The sequence below is a fragment of the Fringilla coelebs genome (genome assembly GCF_963513975.1).
Source record: "Fringilla coelebs genome assembly, chromosome: 1".
Classification (NCBI taxonomy): Eukaryota; Metazoa; Chordata; class Aves; order Passeriformes; family Fringillidae; genus Fringilla; species Fringilla coelebs.
The window spans coordinates 72,728,599-72,751,127 of NC_140028.1; the positions used below are offsets into that span (position 1 = coordinate 72,728,599).

The following is a 22,529-nucleotide window of genomic DNA, read 5'->3' on the forward strand; positions in this document are numbered from 1 at the left end:
AGCCATTAATGGTGTAGAGAGTAAAGTTATCCAATCATCTCTAAGTCACTTTTCAAAAGTGTTGCACTCAGTCGAGGGAGTGATTAATGGTGTCCAGCAATGACACAGATTACCCCCTGCCCATGAAAGCTCTTTGATTTTAATGCAGTTAAGCTACTGAAGTAAACAAACGAATTTGGGTGTTCAATGAGCTCTTTGTCTCATTAAAAATTATTTGACTAGACTAGTGGTAAAAGAATATTGCATATGTCCCCAAACTCAATTTGGCATTCTGTAATCATAGCAGCAATTACATTTGCAAAAAAAAAAAGTTTAGAAATTAACAGTAGCAGAAAATGGTCAACCTTTCATTAGGGACTTTCATTATGGATTTTTGTGCATAACAAAATTAATATTTTCTAAACACCACAGTACAGCAAGCAAGCTTCTGTATGTTTCAAAGAGGCCAACAGCAACTACAGTCACCGGGCAAAAGTTTCAGCAAGTAGCTGCAAATTTGCTGTTCAAAAGCAGACAGCCCTCTACTCGTCCCAAGCAGGCTTCCTGCAAATTGCTGGTCCTTCATCCCTCGAGAACGCCTGCTGCAGTTTGATGTCCAGCTGAGCTTGGCACTTCATGTCAGGGCAAGTTTTCCTTCCCTCCCTTGTACAACCAAAATGATGAATATGAAGGCAGCAAGTTGAATTATCAAGGCTGAGGCATTTTGTTTCTTTAAATGTCAGGTGCCCCATAGTGATTGGAATTCACTGTTCTGGCAGTAAATTTGAGTTCACAATACCTATGAGTGTACAGCTGTGCTCCACACACATTCAGTGACAGAGACAGCTACCTCAGAAATCAGAGGGAGAACCCAGGCTATTCAGCAAAGCTGAAGGCAAACCTCTGCCCAAGGAGCAGTGGAGGGAGAACTGAGGGCACGGCCTGATGACCACTTCAATTCCTTTTGAGGTGATGCAACAGGACTGTGCCCCAGAGCTATTTACAGTGCTAACACCACCAGCTCTGCATGAAGTGCCCCACCAGTCCTGGCCCCTGACAGCTGGCAGCAGCAGTGGCTGTGAGATATCCTCCTGTGCCACACCACAGCCTCAGGCGACACTTTACAGCACGGCTCAAGCACCTTCCCCGCGCACCCCACAGCCTCAACACTTCCACTGCTTAGCAGAAGTGTTACTTTTCTGTTAGTCACAGAGTAGCAACATAAAGAAATTACAAGGTCTCATCTGAAGTGGAGCTGACAGCCTTGCCACCCTCGGTTTTAGAAAATGTCACTGGACACGTATTTCACAATACATCAAAGATTGCTTTCAAACCTTCAAACAGTTATCAGAGTCTCATTTTTCATCACATTCCTCCCAACAAATGGATACCAGCCTTCCGCATCTTATGTCTGAGAACAACGTATCCGTTTCCCACGCATCCTGATCAGCCTCTTCACTCTGAACTCACTCCAAACCCATCTCCTAACACCCTGCTACTTCCTGACCACTCCTCTCAACCTTTCTTTTATCCTTCTCACACAATTTTTAGTACTTAATCTACACAAAGCCACTGCACCGTAACCTGATAGGAACTTCGTAAAGTCTGCTTAAATTGAACAAAACTCAATGGATGGCAGGGAGAATTATTTCCCTTTGATGACACATTCATCATTCAAAAAGTATAATAATAAAGACAGATTCCAGATCAAGACAAATAATACAGTTCACATACATATATCTGATGAGCATTTTAAGCTCCCAGCGTCTCATGGTACAAAACTTCTATGTAGAAGATGCTACTGTCTGGTAAATTTACAGAGGAGGAACAATCTATGAGATGAAAAGCACACCAAAATGACAAAAAGAAACAAAACTTAGCAAACAGGGGTAGTATTTTATTTTCTTTATCAACACATTAATTTGGGAGGGGGAGGGTGGGAGACAGTTCCAGCCATGTCACTCTCAGAACAGATATAATCCATATCAAGAAGGCCAAAGGCTTGCTCCAACTGATATTATTACACAGCATTAGAAAGCAGATGTTTTCATATGTACTCCAAAACATGGAAGAACTTACAGTACCCAGACTGTCAAAGTCAGTATGTAACAACTATAACCATCTAGGTTACTTTTTACCTTATTTCTAACATTCTCAGATATCAATTTACTAACTCCTCTGTTGTACTTAATACACAAAGAAACTTACAAGGTTCTAATTAAAAATAATCATATATTTCCAGCAAGATGTATCTGTGTGTAGCTTTCGTTCCAAATACAAAGTGAAATATAAGAGAAATATGTTGACTTGCTTGTATTAAAAAAGAGTTTACATTTTTACTGTATGCTTCCTTTTTAGCTTTTAAGCTTTGTGTCCTACTTTCTGGTCTATTAAAAGATTTCTTAGCTTTTTAATTTAAATTATCTTCTCTTTACCCTTTCTTCATTTCTAAGTTGACAGGATATTATTACTCCTCATGGAGAATTCTCTTCAATACATGACTACTTTAAAGCTGTATTTAATTATTCTCACTCATTTCCTCACCTGAAGCAGTTGCAGTGCTATCTATCCCATTCTTTCAGAGGAGCTCCATACATAAATCAAACCTAAAGAATCAAAACCAGAGCATTAATTGTTACTGTAAAACTGAACTGAGCTATGCAAGGAAGACACTGAAACCTAGAAAACTCAAGTCAGCATGAATGGATTTCTGTGTCATTTCCACTACAATTTTCTTATTTGACCTCTGCAAAACATCCCTTGGTTTAATGCAAAGGACAAAGCAGAAAAGGCACATGGGTTTTTTGGTTGAGATTTCTTTGTTAAAGCTGTCCTTACCGCTAGCACATGCAGCTTCTTATAGCTTCATCTTGAATGATGTCTTCTCAGATAAAAATCTTCTCCAGTCTGTAACCTGTCCACAAAAGTTGAGAAATTTCATTGTTTTCAATTATGTTTTGTAGAAAGTGGGCAAAGGTGATCTGACAGCATCGAGATAACAGAAGAGTGTTCAGAAGTCAATAAATGTTGTTAATGATTTCTATGCCTGATAGCTAAAATTGCAATTTTAGCTTCCTAACAGAGTCAGGAGGCTGCAAAGAACTCAGTAAGGCACCAGATAAAGAAAAAAAGCCCCCTACTGCTCAGTCAATAACCACTCTGAAATTATAAAATCAGAAAGACATGCCATTTTCTGAAGACAGTCCAGGTGTTAATCATACAAGGAAATAGCTTAAGGCATAACTTGCACTTCTCTCCCTCGTTGTTTTTCTTTTTTAAATAAAAGCTTGTTTTTCTCACAGCAGTGTTTACATACAGCAAAGGCAGTGAGTTCTTACAACATCTCACATTTCAAATGTCATTCAAGCTGTTTGTCAATCTGTCCTAAAATGTCATCTCATAAAGAACTAGTCACATTTTCTACTTCTCATGCAAGTCTCCAGTTGTCACCTAAACAAGACAGAGAACTTTCTTCCCCACATCTAAAGCATCTTTGTCTAAAATTAGTGCAAAAACTCACAACAATATGGGAATAATTTATTTCTGTGAAGCTTAAATTCTTTTTATAAAAAGAGATGAACCATCTAAGCCACAGATGTGGTTGTTCAGAGAGATGAATCAAAAATGCTTTGCCCCCACAGGGTGCATTTACCAAGAAGCAAAGAAGCTGAGGGGGAAGAGCAGTCCATGAATAAGCTCAGCCTTCAGGAGCTTTCCTTTCTCTAGCCCCCATCTAGGCCAGCACAACTGCTGTAGTTGAAATAAGCATTAAAATGATCATTTTCAGGGAAGGGGCAAAAGGTGCTGTTGCCTTTTTTTTTTTCCCTTAAATCTTAGAACATAGAAGAATTTGGAACAATTTTGGTATCTCCAGCCTTTCTTTTTATAAAATTCTGGTTATCTTAAATGTGTTTTTCAGCTGTTCATGTTGCTGTCCAGGCTAACACTAGAACAGCATGGGATTTTTTTTCTTTATCAGAGTATTAGAAGCTTATTAGAGCTCAATTTTTAAAATTATTTTTTAAATAAGTTCACTGAAATTTGATATAATTGACCTATTTGCCCATAGAGCACCTTCCACCAAAAGCAGTTTAAAAAAGGTTTCACAGGCTTGTACATATTAGTTTCTCCCTTAGACAGGAGAAAGGCATTATAGGCCCATATTTTTCCTAATCTTTAATTATGTGCCTTTATAATAGGTTTCATGCTAAGACAATAACTACAACTTCATTAGCTCTCATGACACAGCATTCAGCTTTCCCAAAATTCATCCTGTACTGAATACTTTCTTAGAAGGCTCATTTTGGGGCTTGCATTTGCCCACATACATCAATTTCACTTGGAAAGTAAGCCAGATGCACAGAACTCATTTCTGCTTCTAGCTAATATGTATATATTAGCAGTATATATATGCAGTAGGTTTCACTGCGGCTGCTGCCCTTGTAACACGGTTCACTTTCATGGCTGTAACATTTGCTGCTCCAAGATGCAAATGAGAAGCAGAGATCCTTGTGACACCACACCACACCACAGACCCATTAATGCCAGGTTTACATTGGAGGGCAAAAGCTTACTTTTCTTCCTGATTTTTTTTTTTTTAACTTATTGTTCCTACAATAGCAAATACTTATAATTAAAAAAGCAAACGTGCATAGGCCACTGAATTTAGGTTTACTGAGCACTTCCATTTCCAGAAAGACATGATGCATTTGCAATCACTTAAAATTACCTTTATTAAGCATTTTATCTGTGCAGGGGTTTTCCTTGTGCTTTTTTAAAGCACAAGTACTGCTCAATCTTATCACTGTTTTGAAGCCTGCCACTAGTCTACTATGGCAAATAAACAGAATAAGCTTCTGCTTTGAATCTTTGGAGGAATCACACTTCTGTCTTACCCACTGTGCTCGTTGTGTCCCCTTCAGTACACATGAATGGCTTTCTCTTCACTCTAGTCAAGAATACTACACCTAAAAATCCAGCCTCTTCATCCCAACATTACCTAAACTCTTACAAGTGAAAGTAAAGAAAATATCAGACATCATCTAAACTAAGAATGAATAATTTATTTATCACCCAAGAAACTGTTGGAATACTCACAAGTATTCAATATGACAAGGAATTGCTGTAAAAAAAAAAAAAAAGTGACCAAAGCAATAATGATCTGCAGATGAATCTGAAAATGTGAAGCAGCAGTCTCTCACCTTACAGATTGTGTTAAAAAGTCAGAAGTCTATTTATAACCTCCAAAACATTAAGTAATTCTCTCTGAATAAAAAAATTATGATTGCATAAAATATAAAAAATATAGGAAACCATCTTTTTCCTAGGTGTTTGTCCTCTAGGAGAATATTTACATACACACAGAGCTCTGTCATCTCTCTCCCACACCCTGCCCACACACAGAGTCATCTATAGAGAATGAGAAACATATGCTCTTGTTTCCCCTATCTGAAAACAAACACAATACCCAACACCTGTACTCAGTAATTATGTCATAAGAAAATTCTTATTTCTACAAGTCATTCCAATGGGTTTTAAAGAAACCTGCTGCCCACAGTTATTAAAAATCCTTCCTGTGTCCTGCTATTGCTCCAGAAACAGGAAGAAGAAGGTAGAATAATGGAAAGAAAAGGTCAGTACAGACTTTCCCCATACAACACTCATCAGAACCTACTGTAATTTGCATAAATATTCAAGTAATTAATCAAACCATAATACCCGAGCTCTGTTTCTCCTCAAGCTTTACATTCCCCTAACGCACAGATAGAACCTTCCTTCAAGCTTATTTGGCCAAACTCTACTGGAATGCTACAAGCAAAAGAGAATATTGTGAAATAAATCACACTCAAACCTGCCAACTGGCTGTGTGTTTATATGTATTATCAGAAAGAAGTCAGGATCTACTAATACTCCCAGCTGAAGTCAGCTGGAATTGTGCCACTGACTTCCATTCAGGCAGAACCATGACCTAAACATCTCTGGCTAAGGCTTTGTTTTAATTCCTACCAAACACGCCTCACATTTTGATGCCATATAAAGAACTACAGTAATAACAGTAAGGTAGCCTTGCATAAAACCATAAAATGTTTAAAATAAGTATGTTGAGACCTGCTTGAATAACAGAGGGTGCTGAGTACAATTTAGTGCTTGTGACCACCTGCAGTACTATATCCAGGATACAATGCTAAATTTAGATTTCTGGATGGATGCCCACTGTAGGATATTTTTACTAAGTTCTGACATGTCTGTCCAATGGCACATCTCCATTTCTGAAGTGGTACTGAAAGGCTGTTAAAGCTTCCAGTTACCACTTGGCTCAAAACTGCAAATTACGAGTACTTTCACCAAACTGCTCTTCACATTCTGATTGACTTTACACAACAGAACGTACAAATGAAACCAAAACAAATACCTAAAAGCAGTATAACTAAAAAAGGTCCCCCCTCCCCCAAACCCTCTCATCAAAACACAAAACAATAGTATTTTTTATATATTATTGCAATTTTCATTTCAATGCACAGAAAAAAGATACAGAAGTAGCCTTCTCCTTCCAGGCAGACTCTCCCACATGTCAAAGTAGAACCAAAAATGTAACAAAAAACCCCATGCTGATACATGTATTACTGTATTTCACATAATAATATGGATTTTGGGGGCCACCAATCATCAAGTTGCAATTTAGACTTGTAAGCCACAAAGTACATTGAAAAAATCCAACTTTACATATGATTTTTTTTTTTTACATGTGAATACAGAGATTTTTTCCCAAGGAGGTATTTTTAGCTAGGTTATAGGGTTAGCAAGTTTGGAATGAGCTTTAGCAGTTCAAGATTTCTATCTATCTTTCTACTCACATGTGCTTCTTCCCTCTCCTGCCATTTTTCAACAGGTAGAGTGAGAGTGTTCTGAGAGATATCTTCCATTATGACAGATTTAATACATATTTAATAATAGAGACTTAAATATGGGCAAGGTATTTGGCATGCATCCTGAAGCAAACCATAAGACATGTCTGCCACTCTCCAGTGAGGACAACACAGCAGTCAGGGAGAAATGTCAGCCAGAAACAGTTACATGAAGCATAAAACCCCCTGAGAATGAAAAGGTCTTTATTTATTAAATCAAATTCAAATCTTTCATTCTAATACTTTTGATCTGTTTTTGTGGATTTTCCCAGGTATACTTAATTAAACCCACTCATCAACACCAACTTTGCTCAAAAGAGCAATTAAGGAATATGGCACAGAAGCAGCTTAGCCCTGGAGGAGTCTCTGACATTTGTTTGTAGTGAAGACTGTTCATTAATTGCTCCCCTCATTCTAAATCTCTAAATGATATTTTTGACACAATACTACAAGTCATTGTGACTTATTTCTCAAGCTAGCAACATCTGCACTATGTTAGGTTAATAAAACTACCTTTGAAAGGTTTTCAAGAAGATATTTAAAGACACAGGGGGAAAAAGGAAAGTCTGGATGTGCTGACAGTGGAATAAAGAAGCTGTATTGAATTGTTTATTATTATCTCAGAGTACACTTTGTATTACAGATAATTTAAGCAAATATTTTGTGTTCCATATTCTCCACAATAAATAGAACTCAGGCAGAAGTCCACCATGATTTTCCAACCTATTTCAACTGTGTTCCCAACCCAAACTAAGCATTAATACTTCATAAGTCTTCTAATGATCATAAGTTCTCAGACAAATGAAAATATTGTCTTTTTGATTGCTTTGATAAGAAGCATTACACCTTTATTTTTCCAGAAATAACAGGTGGAGAGTATAGAGTCTGGGTTATAAAGCAGCCACACTAAACCAAAGACCTCTGTCCAAGATATAAGACATTAAGTTGGTATCATGTCACACTGACGGCATGCTTTAATTTATGGGATGGTTTTGCTGATCTCTTTTGGGTTCCACAAACCGGGATGAATTTTAAAAGTTTGAAAAATTAACTTGTTTCTTTCCATAACACATACATAGGATCATATCAGCCATGTTAGACTTCTCCTGCGAAGCACAAAACAAATTAAAACCAAGGTACATGGAAGTTCATACCTGGAGAACAGCTGAAAGCCCTGTACATCCACAGACCTTCAACATGCAAAGGAGAACACTGTCCACCATCAGAGCTGGTGACATTACTTCAATTAGCCTGACCCAGTTTTCCAACTTGGAATTTGGTTTCTGCAGTTCCTATTATACAGCAACTCCTCCTGCCTGCCAATTATTGACATTAACACAGCCATCAAGTTTCACGCAGCTGTGTGTGTGAGAAATTCTGTGTTAGCATTCATTAGCTAATTGTACACCTCTAAGCATTTAAGAAAAGCAGTGCAGCAGCAGTGGAAATGGTTAGCTGGCACCTTGGGTTTTGATGCAGTCCAAAAGGAGTCTGATGCTGGAGCAGTCAGGGTGAGACTAAGAGGGTGCCAGTGGGGTGCCAGGTGTGTAGTGCTGGAGAGAAGGGAGAAAGGCTTTCACAATTTTGCAGTTGCCCGTCTACTAGCTCCCACCACATTGCTCTCCAATGCCACACAGCCTCTGTTTTCCTCTGAAGCCTTCTATTCCCCCTCACCCAAAACATCCTATCCCACCTGTTATTTCTACCAGCTGTTCCTCCCCTCTTGCCCACCACCTACATCATTATCTTTGCTCCTTGAAAAAACCTCACCCACCTACACACCAGCAGCTGCCCTTCTCTGTTCCTGAGCTTCAGGACACAAAGCAGCAAGAAAAAAGCTGACAGCTCTGTGAGTGCCAGCAGGCTCCTGCCAGCCCAAGCCCCCTGCTTGCTCAGAGTTCAGTGACAGCAATACATTCAGCCTGGGCTAGGAGAATGCAGGAAAGGTGACCTGCAAATCTTGGATGTGATAGCACTAGCAGGACATTTGGCAACCTCCTGATGGCAAACTTCAGCTTGCTCACAGACACAATTTCCCCTGCTGGGACACCATCTTGGCTGATTCACTGCAGAGGGAAAGCAGAGAAGAGTAAATCCACCTAGTTACAAAATTCACAACAGGTTCTTACCATTGGTGGAATAGGCAGAGAGGGATGGCTAACTACACCAGCACTGCTAGAGAACTGCTTGTTCATTAATACGTCTACACACATTTAACCCAGAAGCAGAACACAGGAGTGCCCCAGCCTGCCTTACACCTTAGGCATTATCCTGCACAGGACAGATCTAGAAGAACTGAGCCAAATGACTAAACAGTAAAGCAAGGGATATTCTGATTTGGCTTTGCCTTAAAATGTACACACAGCAGAAAAGAACTCAACAGAGCATAAAAGCTCATTTTATTAGCATTGCTAATCTAAAACAAAGATAACAAACATTGTAGAACTTTTATTTCCTTTTTTTTTTAATGAAGTAGTGCTAAATGTCAACCATCAATATTCCACCCCTCTTCATTAACATTAAGCAACCTAACATTTAATTAAGAGCCCTACAAAAGCAACATATTACTGCACATTATCTGAATTGCCATACTAGGACCTACTGATGCCACTTTCAGAACTACAGCTGCAGTCTGAGGCAGCAGAACCTGAAGAATTTAGAAATTAGAACATAACAACTGCACTTAAATCTTACAGAACACAGACACTTAATCATAGCCTGTAGTAAGAGCATGGCAAGACATATCATCAAATCAGAGGCAAAATATGGAGAAACATTTGCACTTACAAAGTGTTCATCAGCTTTCAAAAAAGTATATGTGTACATTAGCGTAGTCCAATTGGCCTGTCCATGTTTCTGGTTCATCTAAATTAATGTAACTTCATAATTTACAAAAATTCTTCTGATTCAATTACATCTTCTGAATCCAGTTAAAGGATTTAATCACATCTGCCTCTAAAAGATCCCACTAATAATGAAAGATTAATTCAAATGGTATTTCTTTTATTAACTTTTTTTCATTCTCCGGCAAATGTTGCTGCATTTATCCCTGCAGTCCAGCTTGCCAGAATAAAATTAAGAAGTTTATGAATTTTGGATATTACACAATCAATATTTGATACCAATATTTCTTTGTTCTTCAGAGATGAGCTCTTCAGAGCTCAAAATAAAACTATCAACTATAAGAACAGTACCCTGATCTCTGTTTCAATTCACTTTGTCTTCAGAACAATCTTGCACACTAACCACTGCACTGAAGCTGATAAGTTCTTCCCAGCAGAAAGGTCTCTTTGTCCTTCCACTATTAATTTGTGGGATACTACAGCAGCAATCTAACTATACAAATGAAGAGATTATTATCTATTATCTAGCCTGTGCCACTGCTTGACAAACTAGAATAGACTGCAAAACTGAGGTGAATGCATGTGTGTAGAGAAGGGAAAGGAAGCACCCCAAGCAAGCACCCCTACAAATATGTGGAAGCAAACACTTCCACAAATATGTGGAAGAACTGTAAGGTGAGGTTAATTTTGACCATTCATAGAGTAAACCAGGAAGCATTTATAAATTGTGTTTGCAATGAGTTCTTTAGAAAATTACAACGGTCATAGATACATTTTACTATTATTATGAATCTTTTAAATTATAGATAAGTTTTACTGTAAGGAGCGAACATCACTATGGACCAGTTATCTAGCTAGAATAATTTTGGTCACTGAGCCCCATCCAACAGTTTCTACACAGAAATTATTGCTCAAATGAGCTCTGTCTAGCACATTGTTCATTTAATTCATATACATTTGTCACACATTACTAAAGTAACTATCAACACTGTAGTTTTACTTCAGATATGTGTTATACCTCATTTTCCCTGGATGGGTCAGAACCTTGAACGAATGGAACATGTGACCTACAGGTTACAGGCAGCTGCCTGTAACACAAATGCCAGAGGAAGGCAATTAGCTTATGTCTCCAGGTTGCTTTATGCCACACTACATAAGACACCAGAATCATTAAATCATGAAATGATTAGGTTTGGAAGGGACCTTTAAAGATCATAAAATCATTAAGATTGGAAAACAGCTCCAAGGCCATTTACTCCAACCTTTGATGGAACACCCCCTTGTCCACTAAACACAAAATGCCACATCCAGCCCCATCTTGAACACTTTCAGAAACTGTGACTCCACCACTTCCCTGGAAGCCCATTCCGACGCTTAACCACCCTTTCAGTGAAGAAATTCTTCCTGATGTCTGACCTGAACCTCCCCTGGCCCATCTTGAGGCCATTTCCTCTTGTCCTGTTGCTCACTGCCTGGGAACAAAGGCCAACCTCTACCTTGCTACAACCTCCTTTCAGATAGATCATCCAGTCCCAAACCACCTGCCATGGCCAGAGAACCTTCCACTAGACCAGGTTACTCAGAGCCTCATCCAGACTGGTCTTGAACACCTCCAGGGACTGGGAGTTCACAGCCTCTCTGGGCAATCTGGTCCAGTGCCTCACCAGCCCAGCTCACAGCAGATAATTTCTTCCTAATATCCAATCTAATCTACTCTCCTTTAGCTCAAGGCCATTCCCTCTTGTTCAGCCACTACATGTCCTTGCAAAGAGTCCCACTTCAGCTTTCTTGTAGGACCCTTTTAGGTATTGTGAGGTGCCACAAGGTCTCCCCAGAGCCCTCTCTTCTCCAGGCTGAACAGCTCCAACTCTCTTAGTCAGCCCTCACAGGAGAGGTGCTCCAGCTCTGCTCTCCTCTGGACTCATTCCAAGAGGTCTGGAAACATTAGAAACTTGGCAAGAGTTAGCAGTAAATCTTTCAGGACTTACTGAAGTAGAACTTTGAGTAAAGAAGGTTTAAAGAAAACATAGTTCACAGATGATATTTAAATACAGAGTCTACAAAATCTTTTCTGTAGGACTGCAAGTATGAAAATATTACTTCCAGAAGCATGAGAAGTATCTTACCATTTCAGTGAGTCTGCATATTGACTCGCATCCTTCACTTCCCATGCTAAGCTACAGTGGAATGCACTGGGAGTGATCCTGCCAGACAAAACCGATTCCATCCACCGATGCCTTGGGGCAAGGATGCTATACTTCCATTCACTTTTGAACACCTGGGTATACCCCCCAGAAAAACTGGATTACGGAAAATTGATGCAACAACTTTCTCTGTTGATGAGTTCCTGGGACCAACACGCAACTGTTGTCCAGAAAAATGGGATTCATTACCTGGTGTGCAACAAGCCAATAATTACACACTCAAGGGAGATATTGCTTATTTATATCAGAGTTGCACAAGCCTGGGTGCTCAGTGATACTACTCAAATCAAGCATGCCAACCATCGAAACTTTTTACTATTTATACATTTTAGCAAGCAAAGGAATTAGTGTTCATTGGCTACAAGTTACATAGTTTTCTTATTAATTAGTATTCTGTCTATTGGTAAATTATTCACTTGCTTCCCATGCTAATTAGTCCCATGCTCAGTGCTTCTCTTCTTTTGAGTCACAGCGTTTCTTGGGTCAGCAGTCTGTGAGTTGGTGGCCATAATCCACCCCTGCCAGAATTACCCTTTACCCAGACAGAGCTGAATTCTGCCCCTGCCAGAATTACACTTTACCCAGACAGAGCTGATTAACAAAGCACAGTTGTTTTGTTAGTTTCTTCATTGCCTTGGGAGTTCTGCCAGATATCTTCATGGCCCTTAAATTCTGCATGTTCACTACCAGTGGTACATCCTTCTTCCCAAGCTTTGTTAACCTTCCCCTAGGTCTGAGATCACTGCAGCATGTCCAGCCCTAAACCTTAACAAGGCAATTCTACCAAGATGTAATTTGTTCTTCTAACACCTGGACATCACTTAGAGCTTGCCTGTTTGCTGCTCTCTGTTTTTTGGTCTTTTTCATCTCCCTTCTTATTGATTAGGCTTAAAACTATAGAAAGAATGTTCACTGATGTTTATCTTTCTTAAGAAAATTTTACATATTCCACATGTTGCAGCATAAAGACTACAGTTATAAGCCCGAATGCTGTTTAAATGGTGAATCTTGGGGACTACTGTGGCAAAAAGAAGCCAAATGAAACAATTCAGAAGAAACCACTAGTTTATATACCAGTTGCCATTCCTAAAGCTGAAGAGATTATCTTCTGCTCCTCACTTTCTCACTAGTCAGCTGCCTGGTAGGGCAATACCAAACTCATTTCAGTCACAATATGACATATAAATCTGAAAAATATAATACTGTCTTGTTAACTCAAATCTTTACCATTCAGTCACAAAAGTAAGGCTCCTATGAGCACTCCAGTTCACACAACCCTAATGATTTTAGGACAAGTATGACAATTATGAAAGTAAAATCAGATGCTACTATTAAGCCAAAGGTTGTGAGTTTTTTCTCTCCTTAATATTTTGGGATGAAAGGTGGCATTAAAGTACCTAAAAGGCAACATGAATGATATTCAGGAGCAGACAATTTTTTTCTACGACTGATCATTCCAATTATCAACTACCTATAGACAGTATTACAAACACAGAAACACTATTCTTCAAATGAAGATTGATTTGTAGAAAATAAGTTTTTATGTGGAAGCAAGAACATTCAACACGTGCAAAATTTCTTATAAGGCTGAGAAAGTTTTTGTGCCCAAATACTCAAGAAGGAGACAAAGTACCCAGACATCATAAAGCAACACTTTTCACAATGTAGAAAGAGAAAACAGGCAACCAACTTAGCAAGACACAAACTAAAGCTGCTAGTTTAAACCAGAAATCTCTAGATGCTCAGATTTCATCTGAAATCAGGTTCTCTAGACTAAATCTACAGCTACAGATAAATCTTTGAAGGTGTCAGTGTGTGCACAGAGCTGGGAACAGGCCTGGTGTCAACTGCTCCACTTATTTTGCATGCCACTACCAAAATTTTCAGCATTGGCACTGTTAGAAATTTGGGGCTTATAAAAAAGATCAAGGTTTGTGAGAGTAGCAGGAAAAAACCTCAAACATCTTGTTTAAATTACTTTTTTAAGAGAAATGCTAAATCCCCCCAAAAAATGAACACATGCAGTTATAAATCAGGTCTAGTTTATACAGAATTCACAGTAAACCCGAAAGGTAAGTTAAGCACATGAACTGTTTCTCACAAACATACAAATGGACTTCCCTATATTTCCAGTTCAACAACTCTTATATTTCCTCTTATTAAAATATTAGTGATATGCTTCCACAGCAAACTAGCTCCAATTACAACACAGCAGCTCTACATGTGAAGCTGAAGGACAAGCTTTGTCAACAGCCATCCTATAAAAAGACTAACGTGTCCTTTTCCCAAGAGGCGGAGAGCCAGTGCCAGCAATGAGTTCACAGGGGTACTCTAAGAAAAATAACATGCTTGCTCAAGTTATTTTAAGAGCACTTTATGATTGTGGGTTTGAGAGAAAAATATAAAGTCTCAAGTTAAATATCAGAATTAAGTGTTTACCTCTAGTTCAAGATTATTTTTATTCAAAATTCAATTCTGATCTCATTGGCCTCCAGATTAAATAAATTTGCAAAACAATCTCCCCTGACAGTTATAGATAAGTGAGCAAAAATGGAATTTTCTAATCAAAGCTACTTGCAAACTCACTTAAAGAAAGACTACTGGAGGAAAAAAATCAAGTTCCACCACCCAGACCATTAATTTAATTTAAAATAAAAGACAACAATGGCAAAAAGAACAGCAATTCAGCTCTAGAGCCCAGATCTCTTTTTGCTGTTGCTGATGGTTGCACTTTTTGGTTTTTTCGTAACCAGCCATTAAAGGATGATGCCCAGGCTCCACTGAGTTGCTTTCTATATTAAAGATTTAGCTAATGCTTAGGCAAAGAGTCTGACACTATGAGATTAGGAAAGCAACAGAAGATAAACTGGAAATCCAGCAACTTTCTTCAAGAAGGTCTACAAGCTCTGACCAAGACTTACAACAGAATTACATCAGTTAGACAAGTGTCCAGAGGCCAGGGTAGCAGCATTTTCAGACTTCTACCCAGATGCATCAAGAGAAGTTTTTCTTCCCACAAACACCAACTTCACCTCTTGCATGTCTCTAGAACTGTACACACGAACTCATGCTCCTGGCACATTAATGCAGAAGGGTTTTGTGGCTTTCTACTATCAATTCCAACGGCATGCATCAGAACCCATTACCATTCTTCAGTAGAATAAGGTCTGGCAGATAAGCTCTGGAAGACTGAACTTCAGTATTTAACAGGTTATTACCCTGAATTTCCCCACTTCTGACACACTCAAGGGCAGAGCAACGAGGCATTGCCGCTCAGGTACCTCGCTCCCCAGGAGGCGAGTTTAGACTGCTGCTGAAGACAGGCATACAGCTGTGCCTCAGTCCATTTGCAGCCTCCACAAGAGAGCTTGCTGCCTGTTATAAAGCTGACATTCAAAAAAGCTGTCTGGATACACTCTAAAACACCGAGGCAAAATCCTCCACATTTCACTGTTATCAGAATTTTATTCTGCACACACAACCCTCTTGTCCTTCCTCACCTGACAATAGTGACTGCACACCTGCAGTTACACCAAGACCAGAGCCTGTGGGGTCTGACTGGGATTGGTGGCCATGGGTACTTCAAAGGCAAAGTGTTAAGAGGATCAGTTCCCTAATACTGTTTACACTCTCATTCCACAGAAATAGCTACTCTGGCACAACTAAAATGACCCAGCAGGCGATGGTTTGACACAGTCCCAGAATTTCCAAGGAGGACAACAAACTACAACAGCACTCTCTGATGGCACAGCATTCTCCATCTACACCTGCCTGCCTTCGGGAATCACGGCATACCATGGTGCTCAGGGCACAAAGAGAAGTTGTCAACAATGGACAGGAATTAAGGGGGTTCTCTGCTTGGCTGGGTTTTTCTGAAGTATTTTATCAAGTGAGAGCTAGGACATGGATTTACAGGGTCAGAAAACAAGCACACAGACAACAACAGTACCAACGTCATCTTCAGCAACTTTTGCATCAAAGCTACTGATGAGGATCATCAGAGTCAGCAGGCTCTTGGCTACCCCAGGCTGATTCACCTTGAAGAGCACTATCAGAAAACTATCCAAAGCTGAAATCCCATCTTTTGGCTAAGCTAGGAGTCCCGTTTTGCAGCACTGGGTAATGTAACATCTGACACCAGTAACAATTTTGTGTACATACTGTCTCATTGCTTAGGTTTAAAAAGCAACAAGGAAAAGCATGCACTGGAGAATGAGAAGAAGCTAAAATCTGGACTACACACACAGAGTTTATATGACAAAAACTAAGAAAACAACCATATATCACTACTGCAAGTTCAGAATGAGAAAGCAAGCGAGACCATCAAGAGAAGAGACCATTAGCAACTGAACTCATGTTAAGTAATGTAACAGCCCAATGACTGTGGATGATTTCTTTCCAGTCTTCAGCTTTGACTGCTACTCAGTAAAGAAACCCTAAAACTCTGCCAGGCATTGAGAGAGACAAAGCAATACACGTAACCTATATTCCTATAATTGGCAAGGCCGGGAGTTTTTCCTCAAGTACTTGGTGATTTCACTGTCAGACAAGGTCAACAGAAATTTTTTCATCCCATACATTTTCTCCCACAAGAAGGTGATTTCAGCCCTGCTCCCAGGGAGCCCTTCAAAACATTTGCCAATGCAAATGTTTGTGGGTTTCCAGTGAAAGCAGGTCACTGAAATGACACCGTGAAAAAACATGAAAGAGTGAAAGAAAAAGGCAACAGGAACTTCTGTAGAGACTGTATGCTGAAGAAAACACAGTGGAGGACAACTACCTAATAACTTTTAAACTACAAACAAATACTTATTCTCGTGCCTTTGTCTGTGGAGTTCACCAGTAGCAAAAATGACTGATTGAGCAATAAGATTACTGTGGGTCAGAAGAACAGGATCCCAAATTATTAAAATATTCTCTCCCTAGCTACACAGGCCTTATATTTAACATTATATTAAGCATTCCTGATTCCCAGTTAAACCTAAGTCTAACAAGAAAGCACATTTCAATAGCATTCTGGGTTTTCAGCTAGACCAGCAATTCAGAGGACAATAGCACAAAAGACAGCAGCTCAATTTTGAAATTTGGAGAGAGGTGGGGAAAAGAAGTGGAGAAAACACCATTCACAGTACAGTACAGCTCATTTTTTCAGCCCATCCAAATCACATTATAAGCCAATCCTGCAACCATCACATGTGCTCTAATTTGTTCATCACATATATTTAGTAATGCCTAAGAAAGTATCCCAGTATTAAAAAGAGAGAGGAAAGTAAAAGTCTACATTTCAGTATTTTCAAAGTTAAAATTTCTCTGAGCTTCTCCTAAACTAAACAAATACTGCAAAATGGATGCATGTTGCTATTCATCTAGCAAGGGATTAAAAAAATCAGAATATTATATGCCAAAGATTCAGAGCTGCTCAATCAATATCTCCTAAATGAAACTAATCTCCACTACTGAGGTTGGTAACCATGAAAAGATTGACAAGTTCTGTCAGAAATTAGGATCCAACAATTGTAAGGTATACTGGAGCTCAAGGATATATTCTGATTTTAAAAAGAAAAAATAGAAAAGGATTGAAAAGTTGTATTATATGGCTATCATGCAAGAAACTTCATAACAGATAAGCTAACTGAAGATAAGTCTGGAAACGATAGCACAGCTAAAATGCTACACAGCATTTAAACTTTCTGAACAAGTCATTCAAACCCTTGACAAAGAAATGAAAATATTTGAAAAGATAAGTTTCAACATTTGAGTTAAACTCAAGAGTTTCATTGCAAAGGCCTCAGTGCAGACTAAGTATCAACCCCAGTCTCCTGCTACTATCATTGACAAACATCAGCTTTACTGGGAGTTGCCTGGTTTTCTAATTTATACTGGGACACCAGGAAATTTCTTCCAAAATCAATCTCCCCAGAGATGAATTTTATTAATGTATTTATTATGTAGAGCTGATACTACACAGCAGGCAATTGGATTGCATCAAAGTTGATGCACAATTTTGAGAAATACAAATTTGAGAATAGATGCATGAACAAGTCCACTAACGACAAAAGATTTGAGTGTTTCATACTTTGGAATACACATTCCAGCAAAAAATCAAGAGGATACTAATTAGACTGCAGTTTGGGGATCATTAACTCCGTTTACATTTGCTACCTTCCTGACAAATGTTAAGCAAATGTGCTATACTTAGATGCAAACTGGCAAATTTCCTAAATAAATCATAGGGCATATTTATAAAGAAAACTAAAATAAAAGGCAAAACCTTTTTTTTTTTTTTAAACAATTTGCCATTTTAGCAGCTTCAGATTTAACAGCAAACCATACCTGAAGTGCACAGCTCGGGCCGTGGCATTCCCCAGGTGTCAGTAAGAACTGCAGATAGCAGAGTGCCACCTGCCTTTCACGGGTCACAGCTGCAATGCTGCAGCCTGGAAATTAAATCCAGCCTACCGCCAACAGTTGGCAAACACACCTCAAAAGGGTCAGTTTGAAAAATGTTTATAGTGTTTGACAGATCAGAACAAAATAAAAAAACAAAAAACCCCAAGAAGTCGTTCTTTGGAAGCGGCTACAGCTTTGCAAAACACGTTAGGACAGAACAAACATATAGGCTGTAACTCAACACTGTTTCCAAATCAGAATGCATGCACGTGCCAGAGAGGATAAAAGGATGATAATAAAGAGAAACAGACTGATTAACAATAATTTGGAGAACTCTGCATTGACAAGAATGCCCATTAAACATTTCCATAAAATGATGTTAGAGAAAAGGAAAAGCTCCTCATGCTGCTTCCTATAATTATGGCCATAGCAATAGCAATTCATCTCAGGAGCCATACTAACTTCAGAACATACATTACCAAACATCAAGAGCATATCAAAATTTTATAAACCAGATGTTAAATCTAAAGCTAAATCGTATTTCAGTGCTATTCAGAAGTCCATCAACACAACATACAAACCAATTACTGGATACTGCTTTACATGAAGTAGCACAGTATCAGATTTCACACACCCTCCTCCCCACTATCAACAGATAGTACGGGTAGTACACACCTACTATCAACTGATAGCAGTATCAGCAATCCACTTACGTGTCCACAGCACAGAAATCAGACCCAGCCAACACTGCTGATAAAGCTGGTGCAGACCAGAGGGCAGAAATGGGTCTCTCTGCTCCTGCTCACCACAGAAGCTCAGCTGCTCCCTTGGCTGAATTCCTGCATGCAACCTCTAACACAAGAGCCAAAATTTGCAGGAGAATTATGTTGTATTTCTACAGCTCACAGATTGTAGCGTACAGCTACTCCCTGAAAAGTAATGAACTTCATTCACTGAAAATCCTGTATTTGTACAAGACTATATCAACAGAAGTCAGAATCCACGTGGTTTTACTAAGTAGCTGGGGGAAAAGAAAGTGAAAAACAAACGACCACACAACTCTTTCTTCTGAAAGCAGCAGCAATACAGTTACCACCCTCTGCATCTCTGCCCAGCAGGAAATGAGTACAACAAACCTGCTACAACCATGTTTATGGATCATTACAAAGTGCACAGGCACTCCTACTACCTGTAAGTATTTTATGAAAACAGCACTAGTTAAAGATTAAAAGAAATGAGACACTTCAGTTATTAATGCCTTCAGCTTTGTCAACCAAAACAAACCTGTAACAACATCCCAAGGAATAAGCAGTACAACTCAGAAGCCAGTGTTTACACTACTTAGTTCAAAAGAACCTCTCAGAGAAGTAAACTGCCACACTCCAGAGCAAAACCTTAGCTCTCAGCAGGACTTCTCACAGCTGTTCAGCATTAAAATGAGAAAATGAGATGAATTCATTAGTAAATGTAATAAAGTTATATTATTGGTACCTGCTGGAGAGGAAGGTGGGAACACAGCACAAAATCCAGAAATTTACCAACATCTTTCACTCTACTAAGCAAAGTAGCCAAGGCCATACCTCAGCCTTTCAAGGCAGCAATACACTTTTGATTGACTATGTGTTACATAGATGACATCAGCAAGTTCAACAATTCTAAGTCAAACTTTACTGAACTGAGTCAGCCATATATAACAACCAGGAGATGCTCAAATTCCTAGAAATAAGATTTGAGTGCAATTTCCACTATGAAAAAAAAATCTAATCTACATCACTCCAGCTGGGCTAGCATCACATCAGGCTTTTACAGCAAAATTCAAACCAAGAGTGGTTAGTCAGCTTTCAGAAAGTAAGACCTTCAGATGCACTTCCTTAGGGCTCCCGGAACATGCTATCACAATAACTTTAACACCACACTTTAGTTTTGTTTGTCACAGCTATAATCTTGCAAATTCTAACCATCTTCACAAGGCTGCACGTTCCAGTGTGCACAGATCTCTCCTGCCAATAGTCCGGTTTGCTGGAGGAGCAGACAACTCCCCCCACTCCAGCTGCCCCCCAGGAATAATCCCGGGCAGATTATCGTTGTGTCAATCTACAATGCAGACTCAGCATCGGGAATGATACAACAAACCTAATAGTTGCCGTTTATCTGGTAAGCAATCCTCACAGAACGATATATGTACACAACTGACTGAGGTGTTTCCATCTGCATCGTTGTGGAATGGTAAACTCTAACTCCCCAATTCAGAAAGTGCCAAAATACAGCCACGCCACAGACCGAAGACAGTGCAGTTAAATAAAGCAGCGAGAATAAATACACAGCGGGGTTTCAAATCGCACTACACGAACATCCCACTGAAGACCCACGTTTCTCGACAACTGACGGTGCCTTTCACGCCACTTCTTCTCTCACCAGAAAACGAGCCTCAGCAAACTTCACTTGCTGAAGTGTGACAAAACCCTCCGAAACGTTCCCGAGCCAGCGGCTGCCTCTCCGCAGCCGGGGCTCAGCAATAGCAACGCACCTCACTCTCCTGGACGAGAACGCGCTCCCGCGGGCGCGACCCCGAGGGCAAGAGCGGCGCGGGGGTCCCGCAGCGCGGAGCACCCGCGGTCCGGGCTCCGGCCCCTCTGGAGATGCGGCTCCCTGTCCGTCTGTTTTTTCTGGTCCCGAGCGAACAGCACCGTCCACGGGGAGGACGCCCGCCCGTTCCGAAAGGCTCGGTGGACTTTCGGGGGTGGGGCCGGGCAATGCCCGAGACGGGCTCCGAGCGCCGGCAGCGCTCCCCGGCACCGGAGCCCAGCGGCAGCGGCGCTCCGCCTCGCTGCCGGCTCCCCCTGCCGGCACCCTGCGCCGCTCCCGCCCGGACCCCAGCCCGCCCGGCCTCCGAGCCCCCCGGGGCGCCCGGAGGACACCGGGGCGCAGCCGGTGGAGGACCGGGGAGGCGGCCCCGGTCACGGACGGGGCGGTCGGGAACGCGCAATGCCCGCGGCGCTCCCAAAGCGCCGCTGCGGAGGGGAGGGGATGGGGGCCGGCAGGGTTACCTGGAGGCGCCGTGGGCTGCTCGCCGCGGGCGGGCGGGCCGGCGCTCCGCCGCCGCGCTGATGCCCGCTCCGCGCCTCACGCCGCCATGGCCGCAGCCCCGCCGAGCCGCCCGTGCTCCGCTCGCTCGCTCCCACCAAGTTTGCGGCGCGGCAGCTGCGCGCCTCGCCCGGCGGCCGGACCCAGCGCCCCGCCGCGGGGGCGGAGCAGCCACGGCCGCCCGGCCCCGGCGATGCGGTGCGCGGCTCGGCTCGGCTCGTCCCGCAGCCGGCGCTGCCCCGGGCTGGGGCGATCTCGTATTACTCCCTGCCCTCCCCCGCGCTCCCCCCTCCGGGCCAGCTGAGAAGTTGCAACTGGTTGAGATATTTGTCCTTGGGGTTTGGTTTTTTTATTTTTATTCCCTTTTATTCCTTAATCACCGCAGCTCACAAAAACATGACCTGAGGCTGCTCCTTTCCCATCAGATCTGAGCAAGGGCGCCTCAGCGCCAGTACAACTAAGCGCAACAAATCCTGGCGAGCTGCAGCGAGCGACAGCAAGAGGGAGGGGAGGCGGTGGTACGCGGGCAGCGCCGCCGGTGCCGGGTCCGCATGGGCTCCCGGCCGCTGCCCGGGGCTCCGGTGTCGGGGCAATGTACCAAAACCGGGGAGCAGCAGATAGGGGAGGCGAAGGAGGGCTGGGCGCAAGCGGCTGCCCCGGGACGGAAAGGGCACGGGAGCGCCCCGGGAGCTCCCAAGAGGCGCGCCGGCCGGTTCTCCGCACCCCTCTCAAGCCATGCCACAGCCGGCCAGCCAGCCCCAGTGTCCCGGCCCCGGGGTCTGGCGAGCAAACGCGTAGGCAACAGGAGCCCCGCAGCATTGGCCCCGGCCCCGCTGCGAGAGGGAGTGGGGTACTGACAGTTCTGCCGCCACGTAAGAGCCTCCGGCGAGTCCCTCTCCGCCCCCTCCAGTCCCCTCCCTCCCCCCAATGGCACGATCGACGTGTCAGCCCCAAAAGTTCATTTCCAGGCCCTGGGAGAGTGCCCTATAAAGGTCCCGGGGCGTGCGTGGGACAGTGAGACGTGGCACTGCGGGGCTGCAGCCGCGGCGCGTAGGCATCTCCCCAGCTACGTGCGTTCGCATTTTCGCGCTCACCGGGGTTTCGGCGCATGCCTTTGTGTTTTG

General features: G+C 41.8%; 1 long non-coding RNA gene across 2 annotated transcripts; it reads right to left on the reverse strand.

Moving 5' to 3' along the window:
* Positions 1-2,521: 2,521 nt before the first annotated feature.
* Positions 2,522-21,495, reverse strand: LOC311160528. 2 transcript variants are annotated; one of them, XR_014616588.1, is made up of 3 exons: positions 21,369-21,495; positions 2,818-2,893; positions 2,522-2,585 (listed from the first exon to the last, which is right to left on the reverse strand). It is a non-coding gene; the product is annotated as an uncharacterized lncRNA (long non-coding RNA). The 2 variants fall into 2 exon arrangements; XR_014616589.1 differs by lacking the exon at positions 21,369-21,495 and adding an exon at positions 20,849-21,061.
* Between the last annotated feature and the right edge of the window lie 1,034 nt (positions 21,496-22,529).